Raw genomic sequence first — 25,940 nt, forward strand, 5'->3', positions numbered from 1 at the left:
GTAACAACGAATCTGTCTGGGTGATCGGATGATTCAACATTCTGATTGGAGTTTTTCATCACCAGCAGCTTCTTCTGAAGTCTATCCGATTTTTCTTTGGTGAGTGGAGGTTCAGATAGATACTGTTTCGGCGTCTCAGATTCATCTATACTTTCAGAAAGACGAACAATAGAGCTACCACCTTGATCAACGTTTGACATCTTTGAGGTTTTATCATTACAACTCTTGAACTCATCTCCAAACTTTTGAACAAGCTTTTGTTGGAGGTCTACATAAACGACAGTTAACTCTCCCATGTTGGACTGAAGCTCTTTGATCTTGGAGTCTTTATCAAAATTGCTGGCTTCCAGCTCTTGAATACGCACATCTTTCACGACAGAATCTTGTTCAAGTTCAAAGACTCTACGTTGAAGAGCTTGCACATCAACGGGAGCATCTTCAAGCACCACTCCCTTGCCTTTATCTTGCAAATATCTTTCTTGCATAGCCAGAATCTGAGCAACCTTTTCGAAAACATTTGAGCTTGACTGACCCGGATTGGACGGGCCAGAAGATCCAGAAGCAACATCAGTGTATGGCATAGTAGCCTCATCAGTGGATGGAATATCTGACTCAAAATCAAAATCACGAGCAATGTCATCAAGCATCTGATCTTGAGTCAGTGGCTCTGCATAGGATGAACATGGTTCAACTTGAATCTCTGGAGCTTGTTACTCAAGTTGTGATTGTTGCTGTAGGCTAGTGGTTGTGATTGTTGCTGGTGTTGTGGTTGTTGTTTCAGTTTCACAAACCAACACGCCCGATTTCGGATCTTTCTTTCTGCGCTTTCGTGGAATGAGATCAGCGGCTGGTTCATCAGGGATATCAACTTCTTCATTTACAACAACTGCCTGAGGAGGCTTCAGAGCGGTTGACTGTAATAATTCTTTGAAAGCTTCAAAATCTCTTAATTGTTCATCAGTCAGAGCAGTATCCTTTTCACGGTGTTCTATCTCTTCTTCTTCATCTGAACTGATCTCGAATGCAGCAGACTACCTTTGAACAGGTGTCACATATTCATCGACAATTTGAGCTGTAACTGGTACAGCTTCAGTCTCATCAAATTTACCAAACTTTTCCAGAGCATTGAGACCCTGATAGACAATCTTGGAGCCTTTCCTGGACTGCTTCATTAACCCAAAGGTGTTGGGTCCCATTGACTTCATATCTAATGTATCAACAGATTTGACAAGGTCGGTGTAGTGAGAGTCAAAAATTATTTGCAGAAATGTGGGATACATGAGGAACATCTCTTTCTTCTTCCCTTTCAGATTGCTCATCATTTCATTAAAAACGAACTGGGAATAGTTGTAATTCCAATCCATGATCAGAGCAACAATAGCAGACATCTGCGTAGGACTGATCTCGTCAGATCCCCCCTTTCTTCCTGACACGCATGTGAAGAACGTGTGTATCAAAAACCTCCAGTATGGGTGAAATAGTTTCTTGATTGCTGGAGGATAAGCACCCTCATAACCCATCCTGGTAATAATCTCAGAGACGACAGTAGCAGAGTATTCTGTCGGGTGATCAGGTTGATCACCAAACAAAAGCACATCCTTTATAATAGTCTCTGTGATGACGATCGGCTTATTCTGCACTTTGGAGTCTATCGACACAACTTTATCTGCTCCTCGTGGATTGATTGAGGCATTATTCCAAAAGTCAGTGATCATCTTTCTACAAATGACAGGGTTTTCTTGTAATGCGTGAGAAATCCTGCAAGTGTTGAGGCCGACAATCATAGACTTGAATTCCTTGTAGGCCAGTGGTGGATCAAACATATGTCCAACTATGTTATGTGTGTCCACAAACTTTAACGGAGCCTGATCAACCATTTCTGCACCAAATGAATCAAGTTAGTAAATACAAACTTGACTCTAGTTATATTTTAAAGCAAATTAGTCATTTTTAAGACATGAGGGGCCAATGATGACAAGATCACATTTGGTGGACCAAAAGGAAAATAAAATAATAGTCTCACAATTTATCTCGGTCCACAAACAGTTTTCTGTCAACAAGACAAGTGTTTTCTGTCCAGATTAACCGAGAACATGAGTTCTCGGTTAATTCCAACGATTTTGGTCAACGAAAGTCAACCTGAGAACATGAGTTCTCGGTCAAGGGAGATCATGGTCAACAAAAGTCAACCGAGAACTCCTTGACAGCTGAGGACAAAGAACCCTTTGAGTTTCTTCTTGGAATGTGTGTCGTCTTCTCCAAGTCACCGAAATCTCCATTAATCCTGCAACGAAACCCCTTTAACTTCCAACAATTAACCCTAAGACAATTCAATACCTGTAACACGATCAAAAGAACACCAAAAACAATGGAGTGTGATTAGCTTATGTTTGTGAGATTTTCGGCGGAGTGGTTTGAGATATGGAAGTGTTTTTGAATGAATGAGCATAAAATCTGGGATAAATATCATTTATACTCAAAAGAGATGGGCAGAAAACCCACAAACAAGCCCAATCCTTCGTTACAGCCTCATAGCTGACAATCCAGTCTAAAGCCCAAAGAAATATAAACACATTGAAAAACCGTCCAGTTAAATCACATGTTTCGAGGAGAGTGATTTCGAGATAAAACAAAAAAATATGAAGAAAACAAGAATAAAAAATAAAAATACAAGAATAATCTTTTTGAGATTTTTGCAGATTGGGATCAAATTTCAGCTATTCAAAAACAAACCACCTTTTTATGAAAAGATCCGAACATGAAATCATATTGATTAAGGCACTTTCACAATGATTCATTTTCAACATTATAGTGACATAGTGAAAAGGTTGATAGTGATATGATTAGATTCGATTAGGCATAAGACTTACATGGACATCACTTATGGACCTTTGATGCCCCTTATCTATTCTCAAGGCGTATTTGGCTTTCCCCAGATCACCCCAATTTGACTCCAACCCCTTAGTAATTGATCAAAGTATTTTTCTCTATACAAAATGATTTTAAGCTTTAAGGTTGAACGTTGGACTTACATGCCATCCGGACTTACAAGCCTTACATTCAGGGTGTTTAGGACTTATTTGAGTGCCCCACCCCTATAGTTCCCTGAGACCCCTTTAAGCTTTTAGAAAACAATTTTAATGAAAAAATTTTATTTATTTATTTTTATTATTATTTTTTTAATATGAAATATAATCTTTTTGGTGATCAAGATACTAACGGGCTCGTGTATGACTGGGTAATTGCTTTTCTGCCTATCATTCGGAGAGATGTATCTAGGAACATGCAAATATCTTCAAAATGACTCTCCACAATAAGTTTAGCAAATTTAGTTTATATCACTTCAAGCTTTTAATTATCATAAAAGGCTTCCACACACATCAATAACTAATCAAAAGCCTTTTAAACCTAATAACTTCACACGTTGGGCACTCAAAATCAATTTATCTATCATTTCTCAAAGGTTGGATCAATTTTCATTTGAAAAACTTTAAGCAATCTGAAAAGCTTTTAGCTCAATAATAATATCACTTCCCAAAAGACAGTTTTGAGACTCGATCACCCCGGTCACTCTTAGGTTTCAGGTAAATGGCTATCCCGTATGTCCACAAGTGGTTAACAGGACCAAACACATATGAAATTACATGTCATTCCAACTTAGAGTTATCGACATAATTTTAAGTGAAAGAATTCAAAACACAAAACATATCACAATCGCCCTAGATGCTTTCAGTCTTTAGACAAATGGCTATCCTCTGTGACTCTACAAGTAGATCACCGGACCAAACATATACAAGTATATATTCTTCAAACTTAAGCAACCGACATAATTTTAAGTGAAAATGAAACTTACACACACAATATATATATATATATATATATATATTGATTTTTCTCCCCCTAAAATTGTACAAATTAAGAAGATATGTACGAGTTTACACTCAAAAAGACTCAATCCTCGAAACGAAGCACAAGCCACACACTTTTCAATGGTAACAAAATCCTTAACGGGTAATCCACGTACCAAATCATTTTTAGCAAGTCGATTTAGATTTTTCATATTTGCATGACCAAGACGACGATGCCAAAGCATAGCATTGTGTTCCGACACTTTTGAGAACAAGCATGTTATTTCATCAGGAACATTTTTGTTCATGTCGATCACATAAACATTATCTTTTCGTTGTGATCGAACAAGAATACAGCCTTCTGGTATAATAATACCAGGTTTTAAAACCAAACATTCTTTCTTAGTAAAGTGAGTTGAAAACCCTTTGTCATAGATTTGTGACACGCTCAGCGAACTGTGCTTCAATTCAGGAACGAAATTATCATTTTCAAATTTTAGAACACTGTTACTTACAGTACCCTTCTGTTTGATCTTTCCCTTTTCTCCACCCGAAAAAGACACATACCCACCGTTAAAAGTTTGAATGTCGTGTAGCTGGGAAATGTCTCCTGTCATGTGCCTGGAACAGCCACTATCAACATACCAAGGTCTGATGATATTCCTCCATAGCTGCTCCTGCACAAAGTGCGGGATTAGTTAGATTTTGGCACCCAGTCCATTGTGACACTGGGTACACCTGACTCAACTACACTAGTTACGGGCTGCCATGACATATCTTCTCGATTATCTAATATGGAAGAAGAAACCTTCTTTACCGGAGATGTAGGCATCCATTTATATTTACCATTGTAAGATTTACTGTTGTTTGTACGAATGGATGGTTTAGTCTCTGGTTTGCGTGTAGAGGGAACAAACGAATTTGTTCTCCCGACAGGCCGAAGTTTAGAAATCGAGTTAATTTTTGAAGTAGAAACATGGTTTCCACCCCTTTTCCGAGACATGTTAGGCTCGGTCTGATGAGGACTAAACCTGCCAGATTTGTTTCGGTTCCAATCACCGTCAGAGGAATTAGCCGTATGATGCCTAAATCTTTGCATGTATGAATTGTGAGGCATATAGGGCATATTCCTCTGATAAAATCCATAATATGGAACATATGCACGATGTGAACAATTTCTGGCAATATGACCGGGAGTGCCACAGTTAAAACATGTTTGTCGTTTTATGTAAAAATCATTTTAGGCAACTCCTTGTCTAGACTGGTTGTGTGGACCAGTTTGTTTAAAGTCGTAAGAGCCATGTTTCACATTGTGAAACATATCACCTTGTTTGTCAATAGAGCATCCCTCTTTAACAAATTTTGATGGTAAATACTTGTTGAATTTTTTGGGTTTTTCAATTTTATTTGAAACCACATTATCAGAATTTAACGTTTCAACTGAATCAACCACACAAGAGTCGTCGCTTTTTAAAATAGAGCCCACACAAACAGTCGGAATAATAGAATTCAAAGCAGGTAGTTTTAAAGTAACATCAGAATTAAAGTCTTTATTAAACGAAACACAAGCTTCATCATCCTCATCAGTCCAATCCTCAATAATTACTTTCTCTGCACATGAAGTAAACACGTTAGTATCTTTCACTCCTGAGGTGGATGCACTCACATGATCAGATACGTCATTCTTATCATGTTTACCGTACTTCATGTCCTGTACCTTTTCTTCCTGTTCTTTGGTGACAGGAAGTTGAACATAGTTGTCATTATAAGGTGGAGGTACCTTGCTGTATCCTAATCCCTCACCTTCCTTCTCCTTCCACCATAATTGATTGTCAATCATTGAATTAACTACCTTACTGGAACCCTCGAACTTTTTAAAATCAAGTTCAGCTCTTTCAAATTTAGCATTTAAGTTCAAAATTTCCAATTTGGAGGCTTCCAGTTTAGCAGTTAATTCAGCAATTTCCTGCTTGGCATCTAGGTGGTGACAACACTTTATGCTGAATTCAGACTTAAGCTTAGAGAGATCCTTTTTATATGCTTCTATTTTATCTAAGAAGGATTTTTCATTTTTCTTAAGTTTAAAGTTTTCTGATTTTACTCTTTTCATGTCTCTGATCAAGTTATCATTATGAAGTTTATATAAGTTGATTTTATCAACACAATCTAGAGAACATGGTTGAAAGCTTACCTCAGACGAGCTGGAGGGAGTGAACGCCATAAATGCGAATTGAAGTTACTTGACTTGCTCCTCAGCAGCGTTTTCCTCTTCAATGTCTTCAACATTTGCAAAATTTGCGGTCTGATTTCCAATGTTGAGAGAAGCCATCTGATCCTCCCAAGAGAACTGTTGAGCAATCAATCCCCTTTCACCATTTCCTGAACTCTCACCAACATCTCCCCTAGCATTACCCACTGGAACCAGCGCCCTTTCTGTATTTCCTTCCTTCGCTGGGTTAGTGCATTCACGAGCAAAATGACCCGGCTCGTGACAGTTATAGCATCTCAGAGTCTTCTTGTTAAAACCCACCTTCTGATTATTAGGCAAGTTCCAATTGTTTCTACCAGTCCTCTTAGTGAATTTCTTGGCACGAAACATTGCCATGGCTATTTGCCAAGCAATATCCATTTCCTCAACATCATCAGGGTGAATCTGATCGAGTTCAGCAGCCACAACTGGTTGAACCAAGTCTCCAGCTAGAAATGCATTATAGCAGTTCATGAACCCTGCCATTAGAGCTATGTTCTCCTGAGTCTCTTTCGGAATGGAGGGAAACTGGCTTGAATTCTGACCTTGAGCAGTGCCAGCAGATGAAGGTTGTGTAGACTTGGTGAAGAAAACTGGAGCTTGTTGAGGCGAAGTAGAGGAAGACTGGCCTTGAGTGGACTTAAACATCTGAAAGTTTCCTTGGGTTGGAGGTTGCTAAGTGGCCTTGAACATGGAAAAACTATCTTGAGAAATAAGAGCATTGTTGGAAGCAACGTTGTAACCAGCTGCACTGTAAGAGTTTACATGATTTATTGCACGTTGCTGGTCGTCCATTTCACATGCCTTGATAGTAGCCATCATCTCAGAGATAGACATTCTGTTGAGATCTTTAGTCTTCTTGATAACCGCAACATTCATATTCCAGCTTTTGGGTAATGAGTTCACCAACTTGTTGTTTATTTCAAACGTTGCCAGATAAATGCTTGCGGATCTCATCTCAGTCACAAGAGCCATGAATCTTTGAAGTTGTGTCTCCAACGATTCTCCCAACACCTGATTGAACATATTAAATTTCAGTCGCAATAAATCTTGGCGACTTCTCTTCATGTCTTCATTTCCTTCATACACCTCAATCAACGCCTCCCATAACTCCTTGGCAGATTGAAGTTCTCTAAAACTTAAAACGATCTCAGGTAAGAGAGCCATAGTTAAGGTTGATAGAGCCCTTTCATCCTCTTCAACTTTAGTAAAATCATCATCATCATACTGTGCAACAGGCTTCACAACAACCTTAGTTGAATTCTCACGTTGATACGTAATGATTTGGGGTCCTCTAACTATGCTTCTCCAGATCTTAGCATCTTTCATTTTAACATACTTCTCAAATCGAAATTTCTACTCACTGAACCCCTCATGAGACAATAGACGAGGTACACGAGTGGTTGTCCCCATTATGGAATCCAATTCTTGATGAAGTAGAGCATTTGATGATACATTGCTGCTCGTTAACTGATCCATTTTTAAATTAGTTTATTGATTTTAGTCCAGAAAGTTTTATAGTCCTAGTCCAAGTAGCAGGCCCAAATCAAACCAATCAGGCCCAAATAGAGCCTATAGTTTACCGAGCCGAGAACCAAAAATTGACCAAGAAAGTCTTTAGTCAACAGAGAACACGAATATTGACCGAGAACAATATTGACCGAGAACTAGGAAGTCAATAGAAAACACTCTTAGTTGACCGAGAACAGTGGAAATCAACAGAGAACAATCTTTGTCAACCGAGAACACTTGGACGTAGCCGAGAACTGAAGGTTGACCGAGAACACCTATGTCGAGAACAGGCAGATTTGGCCGAGAACTGAGAACCAACAAATTTCACCGAGAACGACCAAATTCTGGCCGAAAACAATGAAAATTGTCCGAGAACTTCCAGGAAACCCAAAGATGCTTTGACCAGATAATTTTGGTAACAAATTAAATCCCGAAATTTCTGGGATTTGAATTTTAACCAAGATTAGGTCAATCTTCAACTTTTAAAAAATTTTTTTTTTTCTCCGACGAGAGTATCACCGGAAAATCAACCACAACCACCAAAGATAAAATCTTGAATCCTTGATATCACAATAATGAGCCTGAATAGGTCTAAGGCTCTGATACCAATTGTAAGTCCCGAATCTGGATCACTACAAATATGATATCAACAATCTAGGTGTTGGAGCGGAAATCCAACACTAGATGATTCAAGAACACTAACAAACACAAACACGTAAAACACACAAATGGCTTCAAAACACACGTTAATATTAACGTCGGGTGCTTAAGCACTAACAGTACAATACTCGTCTATGATAACCCTTAGACGGCCAAAACCACACGTGAATGAACTACAACAACCATATACAATGCATTCTATATATATAGGGAACTAACCACTCAAGCTCAATACTAACCAAAAGCCCACCGAGATCCAAATGGGTCTCGGTTTACATAAACAAGACAAACATACTAAGTACAAACCAAATAACTAGGCCCAACATTTAGGCTCTTGTGCATTTTAAGTTTTACCCTTTTAGACTTCTATGTACTAATTTCACACAACACTGCTGAGGTTGAGTCAAGCTTTGGCTTGTTTAAGGTACTGCACGAGCTTGAGTCGAGCTTAGACGCACTTAAGGTTTTAACAAAATACATATAAACAATAAAAAGAGAGTAAAAAATTTAATAAATAAATAATAAACGAGCTAAACCCGAGCTTGAAAAAACAACTCACAAACCGAGCTCGAAACAAGCTGAGCCGAGCTCTATTGAATTAAAACGAGCTAAGCTCGAGCCTAGTAGAGCTCATTCTCGTCTTGGCTCGTGTACACCCCTTAGTCAATGTTGACACATAGTCTTCATTTATTTGTTAAAATATCTAATCTAATCTAACTATATATTTTTGCAACATGATTTTTCCACATGGCATCATTTTAGGGCTTCCACATAGGATGCCAAGCAGTTTCCTATTTTATCAACTCTTCTTCCAAGCACAATATGGAGCATCAACCCGTTTAGTTATGTTATAACCCATGACCCGGTTTCTCTTCAAATACAACCATCTTCATATAAAGATAACATTTTGTAAATTTTGAAAAATAAATTATTGTGTGATACAACTCTCAAACCCAAGACCTCATGTTTCAAACTAAAGATGCTTATCAACTCCACTTAAATAGTTACTGTGTTGAATTTCTTGACTTCTAAATAATATATTGTTAATTCACTTATAATTAATGGATTATGTATAACATTTTTTTATTTTTATTATATTTTTCAACCGTGTGGAACACGGGCTCTAACCTAGTTGTACATATAAAGTAGCATAAACTAATTGTTTGATTTTAATCAAAGTGAAGATTAAACCAGGTGTGACACTCAACACTTTAGGTGTGAAGAGACGTGATTATATCATATTATTGACTAATTATCATTGTGTTTATATTAATTAAATTTCTTTTACGCGTTCATGTCCCATCAAGGATATTTTCTACATATTTAGATATATAAAAATATATTTTTCACAAAACAAGAAGAAAATTGTTGCAAATGATATTAAAAAAAATAGAAAACGATAACCCTAAGGGTGACGAGTATCAAGATTACACCATTTACAAATTTTACATGTTGGTATCGCTGATACATGAATGAAATGACGTAAAAAAAACAAATGTATATTTACCTTAACATACCGAATGAGATCGAAAATGGGACTAGCTTTTGTGTGTTGTGTTCAATCGATTTGTAAGAAGGAAGCAAGAGTGATATGTGTTGTAGATCAACTTGGAGAAGATGCATGGGAGATTGATTAGAAGAAAGACGAAAATAGGTTGTGAAATTGACGTGATCAAATAATGAAATACAAAGATTTAAATTAACTAAAGTGGGGCCAATCAAAACATCATTGTTTTGATGAATTTCATGTATCAGATGTTTAACAACCTCATATTCACTTTTGTCTACGTATAGGATTATAGGCGAGTTTTTAGTGAAGTCTTGCACTAAATCTATTCATGTTGATAATCTATGGATTCTTCTCGCGAACGAGACTCTCAATCTTCTATACATATGCAATCGCAAATCCAAAATTTCAGAGTCAGGTAATGAATCCACTATTCGGGTATCTGAAACTCCAAATTTAAACACCCTTGGTCACCCCACCAGCAAGTGGTTTTGGTGACAGTGCCTTGAGTGATGCGACCTTAGATGGTAGGCATATTAGTATACTTTTTAACGTCTTTATGACTTTTGTCACCTTATTACAAATTTAAACTCATTGCTATTACTATTACTAATATATATAAAAGAAAACTTTGGTAACGATAAAACGTGATTGGTCTACTTAATGGATGCCATTAGGCAAAGTGTTTTATATATTTTTTGTTTTTTTTTGGGGGGGGATGCCTTTTGCTTTAAAGTTTAATAATTATATTCTAATTATTTTTGTTATATTTTTTTTATTTGTATTATTTTAGTTCCGATACCGACATACCTTAACGAGCGTGACAAAAACTGACCTAATTTGCATAGGCTTACTGCATTTTGTTTTAGTTCTAGTATCGTAACGGACGTAACAAAACCAACCAGGTGCCAATTCTTTTTTTTAAGTCCAGCTTCATAACGAACGTGAAAACCAACCGAATTTGCATAGGCTCACCGCTAGGGACCAACAACGTTCGGGTTTTACCAACGCTCGACTTTTACCGACCGACGCCACCCAATTGGTCAATCTCAAATTTTATAGCTTTTTTGCTTTAGTTTCCGTACAATAACACATGTAACAGAAACCGGCCGAATTCACGTCAACTTACCGCCTCAACACTTAGGACCGGTAATGCTTGTGTTTTACCAACGTTTGGATTTACCGACTTGCCCGGCGCAACGCGCCATATAAATGGGGTGTTTTGTCCTTCAACAAGAATGCTCAATGAATATACTTACCACATAAAATTAGTAAATTTGATATAAATTTTATTTTTGTCTTTATGAAAAGATGTTCGAAATAGGTTGAGCCAATGAGTCACAACTATGTTACATGCAAGTCTTATGACCCGTCTACCTGGCCACATCTACCAAGACAACTTAGATTGACGTCTTCTACATGCCTATACAATGTTTAAAGCAGATAAATATTTCAAAACACTAAACTCAAACAAACAATATTGCCATTGTTGCTTTCATAATGGCATTGGCGGATCTTACAAGGGGCCAACGTGGGCCTCGGCCCATCCATCTTTTTCACTTAGTAGGGTAAATTTTCCTGGAAAAAAAGAGTATATGTACTAACTTGGACCCATCCGTATCATTTGTGTCTGACCCACAACTAATTTTTTTTTAAAATAAGTTCTGTTTAAACATTTAGCCCAAGCCCAATTATATTTTAACAAAAAGAAAAGAGAAAAGAAAAAGAAAAAAAGACACTAACAATAAACTTGCCTTTTGTCTTTGTTTATTTTAAAATTTGATTTTTTATGTGTGAGAACGGTAATTTGAATGATTGAATTTATAGTTAAATAATTGAATTGGTGTTTTGGTTGAAAGATTGAATATAGAGTTTTTATTGTTTGACCTTACCAGAACTGTGTTCCCAACCTGAAACTTAGAAGTAGAAAAAAATGTGGATCTCGTAAATTTCGGTTCACCCATACTAAATGTTCAAGATCCGTCACTGCTTACTGATGCGCTTGTTCATTTAAATAATGTGTTTGATCATACAAACTGCCATTCCCGCCAAAATTCAACCACCTCTAAGTATAATCGAAAAAGGGTTATAGACTTGTTATAAACTTATAATCATAAAAAAGAGCAAAAAGAAAATGGTGGTGTAAGCAATATTTTCTCATCCTGCTTGCGCGCATCACAACTTGCAACAAACTATCACGGCTTGCGGTTCTACTCACTAGCTGCAGCAGGCTTAGTAACCATAACCTGGCCATGAAGAAATTTATATATAACAAGTCATATCATTGACCAAAATAAATCTTCATGAATCCGAAAGTAAAAGCGAATCGCTTAAAAAAGGTACCAAACTATGGTTTTATAATCTGAATGTCTGAGGGGTTTTATATCAATCTTTTTCTGTACATTCGCGTGTTTTTATCAAACTTCTTTAAAACTACAACAGTTTTTTTCAAGTATGTTGAAAGTTTTGAGGGATTTAATCAAGATTTATGAAAACTTAAGCCTTTTGAGAGTTGTAGTACAAAATTATGAAAGTTTGATGGCTATTTTTATTATTTTAGGACAAAAATTGCTTACCTTAATAATTAACCCAAAAAAAGGGCAAACTTATTATTTATGCAAAATTTTATCACTCTTTTGTTAAATTAATGCATCAAACTTTTTTTTATGTATAAGAACGTGGTGATACACGTGGCAGGGCCGTGACACACTCGATATCTACATGACGTTACATGTGACATGCCACATCACCTTAATTACTGGCTTACTGCTTACGTGTATCACGCAGCAAGTCACGTCGCTTTAGTAGCCTATTCATAACAAATGATTCGTACCTTATTGTGACCAAAAGAAAAAAAAAAGCATAAAAAAGGAAAAATATTCAAAATTTAAATATTAAAATACCTGAGTTGTCCATGGGGTTTCCAGTGGGTACAAGTTTGGGCTTCTTGATTTCAACAATCACAGCATCTGATGTAAGGAATGTCTTTGCAACAGATGATGCATGCTCCAAGCAGCGTCTCACCACCTGCACCAAATCAACATTTCTTACTTAGAAAAAAAAAAAACGTACACAAATAACGCGAAACTTACCTTTGTTGGGTCGATAATACCAGACACCATCAAATCCTCATATTTCCCAGTTGCAGCATTATAACCGAACTTGAAATCATCAGTAGATAAAACCTGAAAACCAAGCATACTTATTATAATGAGAAAATTACCGTTTGCGTCTCTGTGGTTTGAGGGCGGAGTCATGTTGTGTCCCCGAAAAAATTGAGCTAGTTGAATCCTGTTAGGATTACAATTGGAAAATGGAGGGAAACTAAGAAGAAAGAGATCGAGAGAGAGATTTGGGAATTTTCAATTTCATTTCATAACCACTCTTAGTGCATAAACGCCTAAATGTAAACAAGGAAACAACTAAAACTAACAAAAACGCCCCTGGGGTTATATTAATAACCACCAAGTCCCTCAACAGTATACTAATTGTATTATTATTCTTTTATTTTCGTAACAATACCCCTTCCTTAACTTTCTTGACCCCAAGAAAGTAAGTCCAAATCTGGAAAACGAACATGTAGCTCATCAAGATACTCCCAAGTAGCATCCTGAATAGTTTGACCTTGCCACTGCACCAACACTTGCATGGTAGCCCGATTACCCTGCTTAACAAATTTCCTTTCCAAAATAGCCAAAGGTTGCAACCTGAACCTAGAAGCCACTGGAATAGGAATAATAGTATCCGGAGGACCCTTTGCAGCCTTTAGAAGAGAGACATGAAAAGTTGAATGCAACTGAACTTCATCTGGCAAATCTAACCTGCAAGCAACAGATCCAACCTTTTCTACAATTAAAAATGGACCAAAATACTTTGGCCCAAGCTTAGAATGCTTGACAGACCTCATAGAATTATGCATATATGGTTGCAGCCTCAAATAAACCCAATGGCCAACAGAAAATGACCTATCAGAACGTTTTTTGTCAGCTTGTTGTTTCATTCGATTTTGAGCCTTGACTAAAGCGTCTTTAACCACCTTCAAAGCTAACTCCCTATCACGCATAAAAGCATCCACTTCAGGCATAATAGAATCTTTTGGAAAATAAGGGACATGCAATGGAGGGGAAAATCCATATAATGCCTTATATGGAGTCATGCCAATAGAAGTGTGAAAGGTAGTATTATAACACCACTGAGCTAATGGCAGCCACTTAGCCCAAGTGTGGGGTTTCTCAAATACCATACACCTCAAATAACCTTCTAAACACCTGTTTACAACCTCGGTTTGACCATCCGTTTGAGGATGGTAAGCCGTTGACATGGTAAGTTCAATACCCTGTGAAGCCATTAATTCTTTCCAGAACCCACTAAGAAAGATTGAATCCCTGTCTGAAACAATAGTAACCGGACAGCCATGGTGTTTAAACACATTATCTAAGAATACCTGAGCAACCACAGCTGCTGAAAAATGGTGGCACAGGGGTATAAAGTGGCTGTATTTAGTCAGCCTATCAACCACAACAAATATTGTATCCTTTCCCAAAGATTTAGGTAAACCACCAATAAAGTCCATGGAGATGTCAGCAAAAATTGATTTGGGGATGGGCAAAGGTTGTAAAAGACCTGGAGATGCCACATGCTCACTTTTAGATCTTTTATACACATCACACTCCCTTATGATTTGTCTAACCATCTTTGAAATACCCTTCCAATAGAACATGCCTTTAATTCTTTGGGCTGCAGCGTGGATACCCGAATGACCCCCCATAGGAGAACTATGACATAAATTCACAATCTCCTAAGATTAATTTTTTCAAACCATAACCCTATTCTTCAAAAACAAAAGACTGCCATCTCATTTAATATTTTCCATAACCTTTCCTTCCTGAACTTGATGCAATAGCTGGGCTATATCAATATCATTAATCCAACTTTCCTTAATCCTTTGTAACAGCAAGGGTTCAAAAGATGAAACGCTGTGAACAAATAATGAAGCTGCAGATACCCTAGATAAAGCATCAGCAGCTAAGTTCTCTTTGCCCTCCTTGTAAACAATCTCATAATCATAACCCATTAACTTGGCTAACTAAGTATGTTGTAGTGGGGTAGTGACCTTCTGTCCCAACAAATATTTAAGACTTTGCTGGTCGGTATGAATTGTAAATCTTCCCATAATAAGATAGTGGTGCCACTGTTTGACTGCCATAAGTATGGCCAACAATTCTTTTTCATAAACTGATAGCACTAATTGTTTAGGAGACAAGGCCTTACTAATGTAACACCCCGACCAAAGGTGGCGGAACATGCCGAGGTGTAACGATTGTCCATAAGCACATGACACTAATTAAAGTGACAGTATTTAATAAACTCATTTCATTTCACAACATCGAAAATGTCACATAACAATTATCCATAAAATAACCATAAACAAGATATCACAAAATATGGCAAATTGATATTGTTCATTTTTACTAATATCCTAAGGTCTTTGATGTCGTTTTCTTCACAATCATAAATCAACCAAGATGCAAACCTGCAACATTTCATAAAATAAAGTTTGTCAACACAAAGGTCGGTGAGCAATTCATAAGTTTAATCATATTAGTATATAATAAAGATAGCCACAAAACTTGCATACGAAACGATAAATAAAAGTGGTAATTTGGATAAATAGATATCGCTAAACACATTAGCGACACCTAGCTATAAGGGGATGCCAAATAGTCTAGGATTTTATAGTTATCGTTAATTGCATTACGTTAATGACACCTTGCTATAAGGGGATGCCAAATAGTCTAGGATTTTATAGTTCCACCAACCAAAAGCGATAAACACATAGGCATATAAGCATAGAACACCAAATCGAGCAATTATTTAGGTAAAGTATACAACTACGTTTGTGGTTTAAGATTCAAACATAAAGCATTTTGTTGAATAAGTATGAAATGTCACCCCAAAATAAAAGATGGAAAATGGGGTATGAAGTACTCACCTTCAAGTAGTAAACTTGAAAGATGATAATTTGGAGATTTGTCGGAAAGACGAGATTAACGCACAATGCCTAAAAAGAAAAGAAGTCTTGAATTTAGAAAGGTTGTCTTGAAGGTCTTTAAACAAAATAAATGTTGAGAAATGTAAATACTTAAAGTTCAAGGTTTAAAATGTGACTATTTAAGAATTTATAATAATAACCCTTTAAAAATGTAAGTTTGCTCGAAACCGGGTTAAAGTATCTAACCTTAATATTTACTCAACCTATGTTAAGTAATAAGGCGGGTAAAATGCAAGAATGCAAATTCCTTTGGAATAAAGATACTAAAACGGGTTTTTTTTATCGAGTGTTCGGGTTGTCGGTTCGGGCCTTGATAATTGGTCAAACCCAAAGTCAACTTTCCAAAATACTGAATGTTATGAGATAACTCAATAAAATTTAATAAGACTTAACCAAGTATGTAGTTCCATTGTTTTAGAACTAACAACGCACGTTAAGCGAGTGTTCGGTTTTGTCGGTCCAAACTTTGTTATGAGATCAAGTTGGATCCAACATTTCCAAGTACTTAAGAAAATATTTAAAAATCAATTTGTAACTATTTTTAAAGAAATATACAAGTCTTGATGGCTAAAAAAAACACACTTGTGTGTCTTAAGCGAGCAAGAATCGGTTTGGTTCGGTTTCCATCTCACAACAAGTTTATAGATGGTTTCCACATGTCCAAACACTAAAGAACTTGTATAATAATGTACAAATAAAAAAATACCAAAAGTTAACAATAAAGTCTTTAAACAAAAGTTCGATTTTCGGTTCGGATCGTGTTTCGGGTTAAGACCGAGGTAAGATTCTACAAACCCATAATCATAGAATTTGTAAAAATGATTTTAGAAACTTAGATCTAACACTAAATATGTTTAAACAAACAAAAACTAGTAACAAAGTTCGGTTTACGGTTTAGAGCTATTTACGGTTAAACCGAAGCATAGACTCTTAAAAACCCATAACCATGGAACTTGTAAACATGACCAACAAACTAAAATAAGCAAGATTAATATGTATGAACAAGTTATAGAGATGTATATATATCAAGGACACGAAGTCCTTCATGAAGCCTTGCCTTATGGGGTCCGAAACCTCACCGACCGGAATCGGAGAAGTAACTACCAAAGGTAAACAAGGGGTATATATTATATATAAGTTGCACAACCATAAACAAGTATTAATAAGGCTACATAAACTAATTAAGATGAAAAACCAAAATCCTTCAAGAACACTTAAGAAGATAACATTGAATCTTTGATGTTTGAGAGAGTTTTTTTTTTGGAGTTGTAGCAAGGGAAAATGAAGAGGAAAGGTGGTGTATATATAGGGTAATGTTGGTGGTCAAATATGGATGTGAGACACAAGAGTTTTCATGCAAAATGGATCAAGACAAAAACACAAAACAACAAAAAAAATAATAAAATAAATAAATAAAAATAAAGGTAGGATGTTTTCAAGACCCAACAAACAAGTGTGAAACAATATTGTAACATAAATCCATCATTTTGATTATAACATAAGCTTCGGTTTACAAATCGGGTCGGTTTACATAATAAACAAATACAAAAACGAATACAAACAAAACCCGAAATTGACGAATGTCACATGTAAATCTTCCCATAATAAGATAGTGGTGCCACTGTTTGACTGCCATAAGTATGGCCAACAATTCTTTTTCATAAACTGATAGCACTAATTGTTTAGGAGACAAAGCCTTACTAATGTAAGCAATTGGGTGCTTTGCTTATAGTAGCGCGGCACCTAACCCTCCTGATGAAGCATCTGTTTCAATAGCAAAAGGAAGATTAAAATCTGGCAAAGCCAGGACCAGGGCAGTTGATAAAGCCACTTTCAACTGATCAAATGAAGCTTGGGCTTTATCATTCCACCGAAATGAATCCTTCTTTAGCAAATTAGTTAATGGTTTAGCTAAAATGCCAAAGGATTTGATAAATCTGCGATACTACCCTGCAAGCCCTAGAAACCCTCTTAACTGCTTTAAACTCTAAGGTATTGGCCAGCTCTTAATAGCCTGGATCAGTACCAACCCCTTCCCCAGATATAACATGACCCAAATATTCCACTACTAAACCACCAAAGGTGCATTTGGATCTCTTGGCATATAATTGATGTTCCCTTAACAGTTTAAGAACCTCCTCCAAATGTAACAAGTGTTGTTCCTCATCATGACTGTATATCAAGATGTCATCAAAAAAGACTAAAACACACTTCCTTAACAAAGGTCTGAAGTCATGATTCATTAATGCTTGAAAAGTTGCAGGGGCATTAGTGAGCCCAAAAGGCATCACTAAAAACTCATAGTGTCCCTCATGTGTCCTAAATGCAGTCTTAGCAATATCATCAGGGCACATTCTTACCTGACGATATCCTGATCTCAAGTCCAACTTTGAAAATATAGAAGAATGACCTGGTTCATCCAACAATTCCTCAATCAATGGGACAGGGAATTTATTCTTAACGGTTACCTCATTAAGCTTCCTGTAATCCATACACATACGCCATTAGCCATCCTTCTTTTTCACTAATACAACAGGAGCGGAAAAGTCACTACAACTTTCTCTTATTACACCAGATTCAATGAGTTCTCTTGTCATTTTTTCTATAATATCCTTCTGAATAGCAGGATATCTACAAGGCCTCTGATTAACTGGTCCACATCCCTCTTTTAATACAATTTTATGATCAAATGGCCTAGGGGGTGGTAAACAAGTAGGAGTGTCAAAGACATCCTCATATGATTGTAATAACTGTTGCAAAGCTGCAGATGGTTCACTATGTAGGATTTTGGATCCCATATGTGATTTTTCATTGACAGCAGTTAGCTGTAGATTAAAAATTTGAGAACCATCTTTGATAGATTGCTTTTACCATAAAGGAAACATCCTTTCTAAAGAGCACACGGACATACTGTTATTTTCTATTCCTTTCAATTCACAAGTATTCCCATCAACAACAAATTTCATAGTCATATTCTTAAAATTCCACATTATATCACTAAGGTGCATAAGCCACTGAACTCCTAGTATCATGTCATAACTAGGTAAAGGAATTAAGTATACCTCAGCTGCAAACCAATGGCCCTGCATGCACCACTGAAATTCATGACAAACCTGATTACAAACCAATTTCTTCCCATCAGCAACACTAATAGTTAACTGTTTAACCTCCTCGACTACACACTGTAATCTCTTAGCCAACTTAATGTCCACAAAATTGTGAGTGGACCTTGAATCAATCAGAATATGCAGTTGTCTTGTACCAACTGTACCTTGCACCTTCAATGTAGCGTAAGAATGTAAACCAAACAGAGCATGAAGAGATAAAACAGGTTCCTGTTCAGCCTTCTTCATAACTGAAACCTCTTCATCATCTTCAAGTTCTATTATATACAATTGATTACGTGTACACTTATGACCAGGAACAAATTTCTCTGGACACCAAAAGCATTCTCCCTTTGACCTTTTTATTTCTAATTCTTTGCTGGTTAATCTTCTAGAATTAACAGGTGCTGAATTAAGTGGAACAGGTGCTGGTAACGGCTTTTTAACATGTGGAGCAGGTAATAAGGGAAGCTTATATGCATTACTAGGAGGTAATACCTTAGCAGGTTCAGTATAAGTTTTGGAATAGGAAGTTGAGCCCCTTTAATTTGTAGAATTGAGTGATAGCTGCTTCAGCAACCTAGCATTATTGATATTTTGAGTTCTGGCCAATGCGTATGCCTGGTGAAGTGTTGTTGGTTTGAACATTTTCACCGGTCCTTTAACCTCCTCCTTTAATCCTTTAAGGAATAAGCTCACGGCTTGTGCCTCAGTGATGCTCACCTTGTTGAAGAGGTAGGTCCCAGCAGAGCCTAGTTGGTCCCGCAAGACTCACCTTAAACAGGGACGTCTGCGCAAAAGCCATCTGCTCCAGCAGGACCCACCATACTCAAGAACCTTACGCGCAGTATGCAGGCCGAACGCGCAGGGAAAGCCTCCCAATGGTGAAGTACCCCGCCTGTTCCCGCAGTTGCGGATACAAGCCATCAGGGAAGGCTACCCGCAGAGACCAAGGCTACACGCACAAGGCACTAGCCAATTCAGTTGTCACCTGAAGGAATGAGTAAAGCCGGGATTAATCCCGCACAGAGGCGGGAGGGGAAATACTCCCGCCCAAATAAGCTAGCCTGTATACTGAAGGATCTTTTACTGTACCTGACGGGGTATGGGAGAAAGATCTGATCAGAAATACGGCGGCTCGTTGACAGTATGACGAGCAGCATGCTCCTGTACTATTACTATTAGCCGCTGCCTACTCACCAACCATTACTGTGGGACGTGCACAGCTTACAGTTGGTGGAATAGTGTTACTGTTGGCCGTAACCTATCCACCAACCAGCATGGCCTGCGTATAGTCCACAGTTGAGGGGACGTGCATAACCTACAGTTGGTGGAATAGTGCAGCCGACTTTGTTACTGTTGGCCGTAACCTATCCACCAACCAGTATGGCCTGTGCATAGTCCACTGTTGGTTGAACAGGAATACTATTCAGCCGGCCATACCTTCTAGAAAACCTACCTTCGGCTATAAATACTCCAACATCTTGGAATGGTAAGATCCATCTGATATCTGCTATCTAATTATCTAGCAATCTCTTAATATACACTTATATTCAGAGCAATCTAGTCTGATTCTCACGCCGGAGGGTGGTCACAAGGAGGAACCCCCCCCCCCCCTTCTCAGTGACGAGCTTACGGTGTCTGTTTTGCAGGTTCCCTGAAGAACATCCTTCTTTGCTGGACCTCATCTTCGTGGGAAACATTACTTAACCCTAAGATTATCTATAATCTGGGTCGGGTCACTTAGTGTTTCTTCACTTGTTCAACAAACAATCGAAGGAATTACAATAGTCACTCAACTCACCTGAATGAGTTATGGATGCTAACTCTTCCAGCGCATCCTCAAAATGGACATCTGAGAATCGATTTGTAATCGCTCGCACATAATCTGGCCATGGCAGCTCGGCCACAGTTAACCTTCTAGTTCTCATGTAGGACCGATGCCATTGTAACGCGTCTCCTTCCAAATTAATGACTGCACACCTTAATTTCGAAGCTTCTGGAGTCTCATCTAAGCTGAAAAGGTGCTCGCACTTATAGATCTGTTCCGGGAAATCGAGTTTACCTATTCGAGTAGATCGGAATGAATTCCTCGAATCTAAATCAAGTGATGCATCGGTACGAGATGACTGAGAATTGAAACTAGAAGGACCTGATGACTGAGTGTTTAAACTAGTTAACATCTCTTGTTGCAATAGCTTTGTCATGATCCTTCAACGATTTCTCGATATCCTGATTTCGAGTTGTCGTCATAGAATCAGTTGTGGTTGAGCTCCGATCAAGGATCGTTGCTCTAATACCACTAACTGTTAGGATTACAATTGGAAAATGGAGGGAAACTAAGAAGAAAGAGATCGAGAGAGAGATTTGGGAAAATTTTCAATTTCATTTCATAACCACTCTTAGTGCATAAACGCCTAAATGTAAACAAAGGAAACAACTAAAAATAACAAAAACGCCCCTGGGGTTATATTAATAACCACCAAGTCCCTCAACAGTATACTAATTGCATTATTATTCTTTTATTTTCGTAACAAATCCTGTGGTTCTAAAAGTGACCTAAATGAGTCCCTCCGTCATCTTTCCATCCATGGAAAAGATGAAATTATCAGTATGCCCTTTTATAAGATTCGTATGAGTCCCTTGGTTTGTGTTTGTGCTCAGTTTTAGTCCCTCAATATAACTTTCACTCTAAATTATTAAAAACTAATCAAACCAAACTTTATTAAAAAAACTAATAGAACCAAATTTTATTAAAATTACTAGTCGAGCCAAACTTAAAAAAAAACTAATCGAATAGAACTTTATCAACAAAACTAATCGAACCGAACTTTATTAAAATAACTAATCGAACCAAACTTTTTTGAAGAAACTAATCGAACCGAACTCTATTAGAAAAAACTAATCGAACCGAACTTTTTCGAACTAGTAATTCTTTTTGTTTTTGTTTTTATTTTTTTTTTTTTGAGAAAATTACTATTTGCGTTCCTGTGATGAAAAGACAACTTTGCCCCTCACTTTAACGTTGCTAATAACGAAAAGGTGACGGAGGAACTCATTCAGGTCACTTTTGGAACCAAAAGGATTCAAATTCTTTTGGGGGGACTCAATGTGACTCCGCTCTCAAACCACAGGAACGCAAACAGTAGTTTTCTCTGTTATAATTACATTATGTTGTATATATAATTACACTATTTGATTCGCACAGTTAGTACATTAATTTAATTTGTATTTGATCCAAACCGATATTATGATAATAACTAACTAATGACCAAAAAATGCTTTAAAATTTAACCGAAAAATACCTTGTCAATGACCACACTTCCATTAACACCAGCATTCTTTGCAATCAGCTTCATTGGGTAACTAAGTGCCCTGTTAACAATATCTGCTCCAACCTTTTGTTCGTCGTTTTCGAATGTATTTTTAATGCTGTAAACTTTAGCAGCAAGTCGCAATAACGTGCACCCCCCCCCCCCCAACTACAATACCTTCCTCAACTGCAGCCTTTAAGACGCCAAAAAATAAGAGCCAAAAATATAAATAAAATTTAGCCCCATATGTCACGGAAAAAAAATATACAAAAAATGTTTAATGTGTAAGAATAGTATGTAGTTATGTCTTGTAACCTTTGTCGCATTGAGCGCGTCTTCTACTCTTAGTTTCTTCTCTTTAAGTTCTGTTTCTGTTTGTGCTCCAACCTGTAAAAGATTTTTATATTTTGTACAAGCGAATACGTTGTAAACTTGTATGACACGAAATAACTGACCCGTACCCAAAATAACCAAACCCAACATAAAACTGATAGTTTGGTTTTAGGTTTTCTCAAAAACCGAATGTACCCGGGTTTGGTTTTGAGTGTACCAAAAAAAACCGAGCCGAATATGTAAAAACTGAAAATTTTGAATTGAATATGGATTATGATTTTTAATTTTGAGTTATGTAATTTAAAAAAGAAATAATAATAATGGTGTAGCCCAAAAATTTTGGACCCCAAGTGTTTAATAATTAGCTAATTATTAATTAATAATAAAACCTTAGCCGCAGAGTTTCAGGCCCAAAACCGACCTGTTCTTTGGTCCGAAATTATTATTTTAGGTCGTTTTTTTCGGCCCAAAAACTTTAAGCCAAAATGGCAAATCCGAACCAAAAATCTTGAAATACCCACCTGGATAACAGCAACACCGCCCGATAATTTGGCAATTCTTTCACTTAACTTTTCTTTTTCATAATCCTGTTTTGCTGCGTGTGAAATTATCAAAATCTACTCAGTAAACTTTGCACGCGCGCGCAAACACAAAAGAATTTAAGTTTTATAAAAAAAATTCACCTCAACAAGGTTTTTTATCTGGGCGACCCGTTTATTAACCAACTCCTGCGTGCTGCCGTCACCGACAATAGTCGTTGACTCCTTGGTCAAAACCATCTTTGCAGCAAGCCCTAAAACCTCACTCCCAGCAGTCGCGAGGCTCAGTCCCACCTCTTCTCTAATCACAGTTCCTAAAGAAAAAAAAACTTCAAGATATGTTCGTGTCAAAACGGGCCGGGTCAAAAACACTTGCCTCCAGTGAGAACAGCAATATCATCAAGATATTGACTTTTTCGTTCACCGAATCCGGGTGCCTCAAGTCCAGCAATCTTTAATGAGCCTCTAAGTTTGTTAACCACAAGAGTTGTAAGCGCTTCCTGCTCGATATCCTCGGTTATGATTAATATCGGGTACCCTCCTTTTATCGCGTCTTCCAAAACACCAACTAAATCCCTTGCATTTGTTACCTTCTTATCAACTAAAAGCAACTGCACCCACAAAATATACACTTTGTGATCCAAATGTAGCAACAATATTTATGAATGATGTAACACAATAATAATAATAATAATAATAATAATAATAATAAAAATAATAATAATAATATTATTATTATTATTATTACCTTGCAGTTTTCATACTCAACAGTCATTTTCTCACTATCGGTAACGAAATATGGAGAAATGTAACCGCGATCAAACTGCATGCCTTCCACGACATATAAATAGTTGTCCGAGCTTTTGCCTTCTTCGAGTGTCACCACACCTTTCCTTCCCACCTTTCTGAATGCTTCGGCGATCATATTTCCCACTTCGTAGTTGTACCCTGCGCTTACTGCCGCCACATCAGCGAGATCACTGTCGTCTACCTGATTTTTCACTTATTGTTAAGTTAGTTAAGAGTTTGTTATTATGGTTAACTGATGTAAAAAGCTGATGTAAAAAGTAATTTAGAAAACACAAACTCACTTCTTTCGACAGGCGTTTAAGCTCTTCGACTAATGCTCGAGTGGTTTTTCAATACCTCTAGTTATTTGAATCAGGTTAGCGCCTGCAGCCACCACCTAATGAAAAAAACAGTTCATGAGGAGAATGTTAAACATATTCAAAGGCGCCATATATACACACACCGTCTGGTATCTAATCCCACGCTGTTTCAAATGACCGTCTAGTGTCTACTTAGAGGTCGGATGGTCGTTTTGACCAAAAAATTTCAAAGTTTGACTGTCTTTGGTTAGAACTATCGTCCAGATATTGGCCAAATGGCCATTCTGACCAATTTCAAAGTTTGACTCCCAATGGTCAGAACAGCCCACCGTCTGAATATTGTTTAAACGGTCGTTCTAACCAATAATTTTCAAAGTTTGACTTTTTTTGTCAGAACAGCCGTTTGAGTGTTTTGTGAACGACCATATGATGATGTGAAATCAGATGGGGGTGGTGTAGCTATAGCCTATAACATGACCCTTTTCAAAATTTATGTAGTAAATTACCTTAACGCCCTCGATTATTAACCCTTGTGCTAGAACAACAGACGTTGTTGTCCCGTCACTAGCCAAATCATTCGTCTTTGAAGTCGCTTGTCTCACCAGCTTCGCACCAATATTCTCAACCGGATCTTCCAATTCAACCTATACAAATAGATACCAATAATGCACTTATTATATCCTTTAAAAAACTTATAATATTAATCATCAATGTACCTCTCTAGCAACAGTTACACCATCATTTACAATCTTTGGAGAACCATGCATATTTACTTTCCAATACCACATTGCGCCCTTTCGGCCCGAGAGTAACTCCTACTAGATCTGCAAGCTTGTTGACACCAGCCTGCACACAAATGCACACGCGTATGAGCCATATAATAATAATAATAATAATAATAATAATAATAATAATAATAATAATAAAAAGCATTTATAACTATAATTAACTATGATGCCTGCAGCTTTTTAACAGCAGATCCATCCTTGTTGAAGTATAACTCTTTTGCCATTCATTTAACCTTGAGAGAAGATCTTTTCTGTAGAATTACACTGTGTTTTCTGTGTTCCAAATGACTTGATGATATCGAAGAAAATGAAGATAATGGAGTGATTGATGCCATCTGGTAAAATCCTTGATCAATTAGTTACAAGAAACATAAGATAGAAGAGATCACCTCATATGATTAAATCAACATTTAGTACTTGTATTTAGGCCTGTAAACGAACAAAAGGTTCAGTAAAGCATTCGTGAACTGTTTGGCGGGAAGTTTGTTATGAACAAAACTTTTGTTAGTTTAATTAAATGAACACACATGAACAAAACTTTTGTTAGTTTAATTCATTTATGTTTGTTCATATATATTCGTTTATTTATATTTGTTTGCTTAAGTCCGTGTGTTTATGTAATTTAATAAACTTTAAAAATAACTACACATGAATTAGACTTCAGATGGTGTTTGTTTATGACTGTTCATTTATGTTCATATATGCTCGTTTAAATTCATGAACTGTTCGATGAAGTATGAACATAAACGAACACGAACATGTTCATTTTCTTAACGAACAAACATGAACAAAAAATCCGTTCGTATTAGTTCTTCGTGTTCGTGTTCCGTTAAAATTAAATGAACAAACACGAGTACGAGTGCATGGGTATGCCATTGTTCGTGTTCATTCGGTTCGTTTACAGGCTTAGTTGAATTCTTATTAAC

At 37.0% G+C, this 25,940-nt stretch overlaps 1 pseudogene across 1 annotated transcript; it reads right to left on the reverse strand.

Annotated features, from left to right (window-relative positions):
- Positions 1–710: 710 nt before the first annotated feature.
- LOC143540196 (ruBisCO large subunit-binding protein subunit beta, chloroplastic-like) lies at positions 711–25,353 on the reverse strand (annotated as a pseudogene). Its single transcript, XR_013136559.1, has 15 exons — positions 25,185–25,353; positions 24,943–25,072; positions 24,733–24,870; positions 24,209–24,303; positions 23,866–24,108; positions 23,494–23,728; positions 23,262–23,431; positions 23,100–23,195; positions 22,561–22,632; positions 22,237–22,438; positions 12,868–12,960; positions 12,679–12,802; positions 1,855–1,879; positions 1,494–1,758; positions 711–1,031 (listed from the first exon to the last, which is right to left on the reverse strand). The product of XR_013136559.1 is annotated as a ruBisCO large subunit-binding protein subunit beta, chloroplastic-like (transcript).
- Between the last annotated feature and the right edge of the window lie 587 nt (positions 25,354–25,940).

The sequence above is a fragment of the Bidens hawaiensis genome, unplaced genomic scaffold, assembly GCF_021521415.1.
Source record: "Bidens hawaiensis isolate Kalapana, Puna unplaced genomic scaffold, B.hawaiensis_p1.1 tig00012182_1, whole genome shotgun sequence".
Classification (NCBI taxonomy): Eukaryota; Viridiplantae; Streptophyta; class Magnoliopsida; order Asterales; family Asteraceae; genus Bidens; species Bidens hawaiensis.